Genomic DNA, 9971 nt, shown 5'->3' with positions numbered 1-9971 from the left:
AAGAAGCACTATTTAAAAATGTGGACGGTGACTCAAAAAGGTTAATCCGGAAAAATACGTGTGGTTAACGAGGCCTCTATTGTTAGTCTAAAATTCAGCATTCAACAATAAAAGCAACTTTTGGTTAACTGTCTTTGAAACCGAGTAGAGGCAAAATATGATGATTGGAATTAAGTAATGTGGTGTCAACGACGGGGTTTGACAAAATTCTTTACCTGATACGGAATATCTTAGATTATTACGAGGATGCATACCTACGTACGATTCGGAGAATATACCTAGGAATAGTAGAAGAACAAACCTAAGAAAGATTTAAAGTGAACGAACGATTAAGAGTGAACTCATATTACAGTTTAGCACTTTAACTTTTAATCTAAATACAAGGATCCAGTACCATACCAAGCTGTAAACTCCTCTAACCCTTTGGCAGGTCCGAACTTTTGTTTCTTGCAATACTTAATTGTTAACGAGTATGCGAACCGTACTATGCATTGGTGTTTTTTCAAAATTTTAAACTGTCGCTCTAACATCTCTATTATAGTATGATTTTTTGAATTCTAATTATAATCTAAAAAATAATATAAAAATATTAGGAGGGGTTGAATATAATTTGAGTGACGTGAATGAGATTTTCTAAATTATTTTAAATAATATAAAACTAATTCTAATTTCAATAAAGTGAGAGAGTTTTTGGTAAATTGTTTAAAAAGGGGGGAGCTGATTAGAATAATTAAGGGAGGTGGTTCTAAAATCATAAAATAGAGAGATTACAAATACACAGTTCAGTTGAGAAATTTTCCTCCTAAAGATCCGGCTATCATATAGTGTAGAGATATTGAACTAAAAAAGTAAAAAACAAAACAATGATTTAGGTGACTAGATGGACCTTAGTCACCAGATCGTTAAGCGGGAGGGGCGGGGCGCAAGTGAATCAAACTAAAAATTACAAGGATGAAAACAAAAATGAAGCATAAATCAATATGCCCATCCAAGTAACGCTGATGAATACCAACTTTCAGATCCACCCAATCTCTAAAAAAAACAACTACGTTCTGCACTTCCACCTGAATCCAAACCGGACTTCCATGCACTCCACCGCAACACGATACCGACACCCTTGTTTCGACCAAATATGATCAAAACACTAAGTGGTGACGAAAGAGACGAAGAACGTAGAAAAGTAGTTAGAAAAGTGATGGTGATTGGGAGAATGATGAGACCGCACCTTTCTTTCGGTTTCCCTCACGCACTCCAAATTATCAATGGGATCAAGTCTCAAGAACGTAGTTCTGAATGAAAAATAGTTTGACATTTATATAGGTAGAATAGAGTCCTTGTAGCTCGCTAATCTTGTAGCTTGAGTAATTGTGATATACTATAACTTTCAACCGATAATTATCTCTTTGATAAAAAACGAATCACGGACATAAATCAACGTTACATTAGTGGCAAAAGCCATGTGGCTAAGGTTCACCTTAGCCACATGAGTTAATGGGCATGTACATTGATCTATGATATTGCGAATCGGGCTTTAACCCCGCCGATTAAATGAATAAAGTGAAGACTCTACCAATGGACGTTTGCCCGCGTAGGTGGGGTCGAACATCACCCCCTTTTGGCATGCGAACAAAGTTCATATGGCAAAGAAGAAAAAGATAAATAAGCGGAATGTATAACGAAGTGTCGTCGCGAAAAAGAAATAATTGGAAAATTGATCAAAAAAAAAAATCGTTGAATTATCGGTAACAAAATAATGTCAAACTAACGTATACGGGACGCAATGTAGTTAAATAAAATATGGCCGAAAATGCACAGAAAAAAATAAAATATGCACAGAAATAAAATTGCAAAAAAAAAAAAAATTAGCTTAAAACTGCATCAACGATTACGTAATAATACGAAATTTGAATTCGACGATGCGTGCCAACGGAATAGCGATACTTGGATTATACCGTTGAAAATTAAACGTAGGGGCAGTTTAGTAATAATAATAATAAAAGGAAATTAAATACGAATTGGACTCAAAATGTTCGGATGAGATAAGAATTGAGAGTAGAGATGAAGTTGGAGTTGGAGAAGAATCCCACCAGCACTGGAAAACCCGCTCGTAATCCTATATAAGTGTTGGGGCCGCATATCCCAATCCAGAAAAAACACTGTACGCTCATCTAACAGAACAGACGTAGGCAAGAGAAGTTTTGAAGTCGCATAAAGCTCGTCTTCTTCCGTATTACTGCCGCTTTTGAACGTTGTGTGCTGTCTTCCATCGAACAGGCACTTGTTTAGCTCATCTTAGATTTTCGGTAAGTAAAACTTTACTCCTTATACTCCTTGTATTGATCCCATCAAACCGTACTTTTGTCCAGGTTGAAAACTCCACACCTTGATAGCACCAAGTATAACCATCCTCTTACCCTTATCATAAGGAGGATTCAACCTGTCTAGGTGGGGAAAACACCAAGCGGTGGTGCTGATTTTCGTGGTCGTTTTTTTTCTTGTCAAAAGCTGTCTTACCGTAACCACTACCAGAACTGGTACTGGTACTTACCTCCTATGGCATAAGGGCTTAAAAAATTAGCTTACCTTCCACCGTCATCTCATAGGAACAGTAAGTTTTTGGAAGAGGAAACTCTTTATCCGCAAAACCATGACTTTGTGGTTGCGAAACAGTGAAAAATGGAGGCGCTAGAACTCAAAACCAAATATTAATCAAACATGATACGGTGCAACACCTTCTAAGGAAGGGCATCGTACCTGTCCCATTGATTTGGTGTTTGTTTTTATTTTTTTGTATTGATCCTAAAGACCTGCTGGAGAAAACGGTGAGGAAGAGATACTGGCGCTCATGTTCAAATTGATACTAACCAATATGATACGATGCAGCGCTAGTTAATAAAGGGCACCGTACCTGCTCTTTTTAATATGGCCAAAGTGTATCTGGAACTGAAATAATAACAAAATATGATACGGTGCCGCGCCAGCAAAGGAAGGGCACCATACTTGTGTTGCCTTGAGCTGACCCGGTTCACCCTTGTAGAGCTAGTGCATCCGGTTTTTGAGCTATTTGACCATTTTTTTTTTCAAGGAGAAACGACCGTACTATACGGGTGAAAAATACTCGAGAAGAAAACGCGATGACGATCGCAAACTTGGCGAGGTGGAAAGAAGGTGACAGATACAGCGACTACCTGAAACCGCGTTGATGGTCGCTTAAGGAAATACAGAAAATACTAGGACTCGAGAAATTTGAGATGGAAGAAGTGTATGAATTTGAAACGAAAGTCGAAGAAGATGAAGTAGTAATGGCTTATACACAATTAAATTGCAGGAATACAATTCCGTTGAACAAAGAAATTGCGCAATTATTGGAGTGGTAACAAATTGCACCGGGACAACTACCAATATCATTCTTGTTAATCTTTACAAGAGCGCACCGTTTACAAAATAAATTTAACAGAAGGTTTGGGGCTCAAGAAATCTTCGCGTTGATACGACCGAAAGCCATACTGATGAAAGGGTACATAAAATTTGAAGTTGAATTCAAGGATTCAAACAGAACTTTTAAAGGGTTCCCAAAAGTATACACCGGATGGGATAGATTTCATCGTACGCCATGAGGGAAGTGGAAACCGCCGAGTTTAAAGTGCTTAACAAATTTCGAGGTAAGCCAAAACATAAGTATTGAAAATTGTACTACGAGTAAACTGTTGACTAACACGAGTTATTTTGTGTCTAACAGAAAACGCGAGTACACTACCAGACATTGAATTGGACAAGGAAGTGGAGAACAACCTTCGTTTCTTCTTTCATGAATGTTCTGACGAAAGATTGGTAGATCTGAGCTATTTCGATGATATTGTTGATTTCCAACACTATGGGGGTATTGAACAACAGCCCGATAGGTCCAAGGAGACACATAGTGAAATGGCGAAGAAGAATAAGATTCTCAAAAATGCAATATTTGGAAGCGATAGCGATAGTGAAAAAGAAGATGGAACATAATTAACACAGCGAGAACTAGTGTTGAGCTTGCCAAGCACAAAAAGCGAATTGCACAAAAGAAGATGTTCCACAAGAAAACGGGCGAACGGAGACCAAGAGAGACAACCAACATTACAATGTATGATGCCTCGAGGGACGAGACTACAATGCACAAAACTTCCCCGACGAAATATAATACACTCTCAACATAAAGAGGAACAGGTATGTACTGTAGAAAACATAGATATGTAAAAGTGTGGGGAGATGTAATATCTCACTCTGGTTTGGTATATACAGGAAAAGAATGGCAGGGAAAAGAACGAAATCGTGATACTTACAAAAGATAGTGCAGCGAAGAACACAAAGTCGGTGAAAGAAAACAAACGGCAAAACAAAATGCAGGAGCAAAGAATCCAACCACCACCGGCAAGTAATCGTCCGGGGGTAATACTACTCATGGAGGAAAACCACGAGAATCGTTAATGATAAAGTTGATCGTTGACTTTTACTATTGCGTTAAGACGGTAAAGAAATTTATGTCCAACACTAAATCGATGAAATTGGTAGATGAAGCAAAGATGTTCAAGTCTGGACGACGAAGCGAAGGTATCGCCAGGGACCACGCCAATGGAGAGGTTCGAAAAATATCAAAACTGTGACCAGAATACGGAGAACATCGGAGAATATGACAGAGCAGTGTCAATGATTTTCGATAATATGAACCAAGTATGATAGTATTTTTTATCAGTTATTGCAAACTTGTGTTTAAGTCTGAAAAATTGATGAAAACAGATTTTTTTCGCCGCAGGTTAAAACGGCGGTAGTACGGGCCAAAGAAATTCATGAAAAAGTTGCGAAGAAAAGTATCGTTCCAAATGAAGTCAATGCCGTAGAAGAAATAGAGAAAGTGAAAATACTCAACCGAAAATTGGAAGAGGCAAACAAAGCGTTAAGCGGAACCAGCAGAGAGTTAGAAGACGAAAACAAAAACTTAACCGAGCGGACGGAAGAAGCCGAGCAGAGATCGTACGAAGACTTTGGGAAAGCCTGTGAGATAATGGAAGAACACAAACACTTAAAAGCAGATGTGATAGAATTAAAGGCACTCGTGCCGACCAAAGATCAGGAACTTAAACGTGCGCAAAAAGAGGCAGAGAAAAATAACAAGCGAATGACAGATTTAAATGAGCGGCTCGGCCAAGATCACGTGCAAATGGCACATTGTGAATCGTCCGTAAGACAATTGACAGAGACTTTAATAGAAACGGGAGATGAACTAAAACGTGAGAAGATGAATTACAAAGATTTGTACGAGCTGTATATGCGAAAAGTTTGTAAGGAACCATTGGATTTGCCCAAACCAATGAGCATGTGATTGTGTGTTTGTAATACCATAGAGCTAAAAATTCTTTTTGAATAAAATAAAGTATGTGTTGGCAATTGAATATCATTGTGATGTCAGATAACATACCTGTGGAAAACTGACAATGTTGTTGAATTATATAGATGACACGAAATAGAATGAAACGCCCCCAATGCTAATATTTAAGCTTACAAAATTAGATTGAGCGAAAAAATGCTCCGATGCAGAACTGACGAAACGAAACGGGGTAACTTCATCAGATGTTGACATAGCGCGAGTAACCGACTAAGCGAGCGTAAAATCGTTCAATTTAGACTAACGAAATTAAATGTGGTAATTTCACGATTTTGTCGAGCGATAATAATGACTAAGCGAAATAGCGCTCAAAAGGATGCGTAATTAAGCGTTCAATTTAATAAATTTTGTCGAGCAATTAGACTGCCGAAATTAAAGCGTGGTAATTTTAAAATTAAACGTGGTAATTTCGTCAGATTTTGTCGGAGCGATAGTAATGACTAAGCGAGCGAAAAAGCGTTCAACTTAGACTGACGAAATTAAACGTGGTAATTTCGCCAGATTTTGTTGTAGTGATAGTAACGATTAAACGAGCGTAAAATTGTTCAACTTAGATTGACGAAATTAAACGTGGTAATTTCGCCATTTTTTGTCGAAGCGATATTAACGACTAAGCAAGCGTAAAAGCGTTCGACTTAGACTGACGAAATTAAACGTGGTAATTTCGCCAGATTTTGTTGTAACGATATTAACGACTAAGCGAGCATAAAAGCGTTCAACTTAGATTAACGAAATTAAACGTGGTAATTTTGCCATTTTTTGTCGAAACGATATTAACGAATAAAGCTAAAAAGCGAAACTTAAAAGCGTTCGAATTAGACGCTCGATAAATTAACGATGGTAAATTAAACGCGGTAATTTTGCCATTTTTGTTATAGCGATAGTAACTAAAAGCGGCGTAAAAGCGTTCGACTTAAACGTGGTAATTTCGCCCGAGTGAGCGAAATTAAACGTGGTAATTTCGCAAGATTTTGTTGTAGCGATAGTAACGACTAAGCGAGCGTAAAAACGTTCAACTTAGACTGACAAAATTAAACGTGGTAATTTCGCCAGATTTTGTTGTAGCAATTATAAGGTTCGCTAAAACCAAAATCATACCATTGGAACTGAAGTGAAAGAACTTATTCTTTATTGATTACCGAGTCTTAAAAAATGAAAAGATAACAACGGAAAATACATGCTTGAACTGGAAACAAACTAAATATTGTATTATTTTATTTCTCTAGGATAACGGAAAAACATAACTAAAATCTACTTATAGAACTTGCGCAGATGAAACGCATTCCACGGCTTAACGAGAACATTCCCATCTAAATCTCGGAGAAAATAAGATCCTTTGGTGGCAGGGCGATCTATGATGTATGAACCTGTCTAGTTTTCTCCAAATTTATCGGAATCTATCAACCTCGTCTTTCGAGAGAGTATCCAGTCATCTTTCTCAAACACTTTAAGTCGAACTTTCTTATCATATTTTCGTTTCATATCAGCTTGATAACGAATTAACTGTTGAAAACCAACATCTCTTGTCTCTTCTATCAAGGCTTTGGCTTGAGCAAGTGCTTGATCATTCGACTCTAATTCCACATTAGAAGTTCGTGTGGTTGGTGTCATCAACTCTGTAGGCAAGACCGCTTCCGTACCATAAGCAAGATTAAAACGAGAAAATCCAGTTGAATGCTTAGGTGTGGTTCGATAAGCCCACATAACCGCAGGAAGTTCCTTAACCCAATTTCTTTTGGCCTGTTGAAGTCGTCGCTTGAGCATTGCAATAATGGATTTGTTACTAGCTTCAGCTTGTCCATTAGCTTGAGGATGATATGGTGCCGAGAAATTGTGATTAATCTTCAAGTCAGAACAAAATTGTCGAATTTCTTCAGCATCAAATTGTTTGCCATTGTCGGAAGTCAATGATGTTGGAATACCGAAACGACAAACAATGTCTCTCCATAAGAATTTTTTAACATCTGAAGCATGGATCTGGGATAAGGGCATAGCTTCAGCCCACTTGGTAAAATAATCAGTTGCGACAAGTAAGAAACGAACACTGCCAGGAGCTTTCGGAAGAAGACCGACGATGTCAAGACCCCACTTTGCAAACGGCCAAGGGCTCAAGATTGGATGAAGTTCCATTGCTGGAAGATTTCCCATATTAGCATATTTCTGACAAGGAACACACTTCTCAGACAAACGCTTAGCATCCTTTTGCATGTACGACCACCAGTATCCTTGTGTCATTGCTCTATGAGCGAGACTTCGCCCCCGGGAGTGGTTCCCACATAGGCCTGAATGAATTTCCGCCAGGACGAGAAAACCTTCAGCTCTGCTAAGACAACGAAGCATAGGGTTAAGACTTGTGCCTTTACGATAAAGTTGCAACAGACCGTTCGAAGTCGATATGAGACAATATTTCCAAGCATCGCGTTTGACACGATCACCCACTTTATGATCGGGAGGCAAGATGTGATCATGTAAATATGTGATATAAGGAAGACGCCAATCATCTTCGTCACAAGGTGTAAGCGAAAAACTTAGCTCTATATCAGGAACCTCTGGAGCATTGTCAGCTTCATGATCGTCGTCGGTATGGACCGAGACAATATCATTGATGGATCATTGTGGTCATCGATAGCATAAGTTGTGGATCAAAGCGTTTTCTCTGCAATGATAGCTTGATTATCAAGATCACGCTTTGCTTTCGAAATCGACACATGAGATATCAAATTGGCATGACGTGATTCCTCGAAAAATGTCTTGATGAAAAAACAACTCGAAAGTGATGTACATATCGCGCACATCCTTGATGGACAGATCGATACTCGGTTCCTTTTGAAATTCAATGGTAATTTGGCGAGGCTTATCTGACTTAACTGCCGCGGATAAATATGCGAGAGAATCCGCATGTCGCACGTCATGACGCGGACGCTGCACAATACTGATAGAATCAAAATTTCGAGCAATCCGATGAATTAAGTCCACATAAGCCGTCATTCTATCGTCACGAGCTGCATATGATCCACCAAACTGGCTAGCGACTAACTTAGAATCTGTGAATAATTGTAGCTTAGTCACCCCCAAGTGAAGAACGAACATGAAGCCGCAAATGACAACCTTTACTTTCGACCTCATTATTTGAAGCGTCAAAACCCAAATGCACCGACTTCTCAATTTTTCTCCATTTGGTTGCAAGATTACACACCCAATACCGAGCCATACTTATTATGTGAACCATCGGTGTAAACAATCCAACAATCAGCGGATATACATCCGATAAGTTTGGCAAATCATCGTCCCCGAGGTAATGGCGTGTTGTCGATGACATTCTCTTCGCCTAGTAATCGTCGGACATAAGAATATCCTCAATTGGAAAATCAGCCATTAAGCTGAAGCCAAAGCTTGTCCTTTCTCAGCTGTGCGAGTTTCAAACATAATGCTATAAGCGCTAAGGTAACTTTCCCATTCTGCGAGGCGACTTGATTCCTGAGCATTGCGAAAAAGCTTTCGCAATGGATATTCGGTATAAACTTTGACAACTCGTCCCTAGAAATAAGGCTTAAGACGTCGGGCAGCATGAACCAAGGCCAATGCAATTTTCTCCACTCGAGAATATCTTGTTTCAGCAGTTGTAAGAGTCTTGCTAACAAAGAATATAGGACGACCATCGTCACCGTTGACAAATTAGACCGCACTTACGGCATGATCAGTGGCGGCTAAATACAGACCTATAGGCTGCCCGTTCTTTGGTCGGGCAAGAACCGAGGTTGGACTAAGTATGCTTTCAATTGATTTAAATGCAAGTTCCGCGATCCTCCGTCCAAATTGATGCGTCTTTCAATGTTTGGAAAAAAGGACGGCATCGATCAGAATACCGAGAGATAAAGCGATTTAGGGCAGCCAAGCGTCCTGTAAGTCGTTGAATTTCTTTCTTTGACGTCGGAGAAGGCATTTCAAGGATAGCTCGAATCTGATCCGGATTTGCTTCAATTCCGCGTCTAGTCATCATGTATCCTAAGAATTTACCAGATGATAAACCGAAAGAACACTTAGCCGGATTCAAACGCATGTTGAAATTGGAGAGTCTGTCGAAAACAGCTTGCAAATCAGTAAGATGATCAGGTGCTTCTGTAGATTTGACAACCATGTCGTCGATGTATGCTTCGACTATCTTTCCAAGTAGGTCAGAAAAAATAGTGTTGACTAGCTTTTGATATGTGGCTCCAGCGTTTTTCAGACCTAAAGGCATTACCTGGTAACTGTAAATGCCTTGGTCTGTAATGAATGCAATGAACTCTTGGTCCTCAATGAATAACGGAATCTGATGTTAACCAGAATAAGCATCCAAAAAAGACAAACGCTGAAACCCAGATGTTGCATCGACCATTTCAGATATACGAGACAATGGATATGGATGAACCGGACAAGCCTTATTGAGATTTGTGAAATCGATACAAACACGTAATTTGCCGTTCTTTTTTAGGCACTTGCGACAACATTTGACATCCATGTTGGATAAGTCCGCGGCCCTTATAAAGTTAACGGACAAGAGACGGTCGAT

Source organism: Coptis chinensis, chromosome 2, assembly GCF_015680905.1.
Source record: "Coptis chinensis isolate HL-2020 chromosome 2, ASM1568090v1, whole genome shotgun sequence".
NCBI classification, from domain to species: Eukaryota; Viridiplantae; Streptophyta; class Magnoliopsida; order Ranunculales; family Ranunculaceae; genus Coptis; species Coptis chinensis.
Note: the sequence above shows the minus strand (reverse complement) of the source record.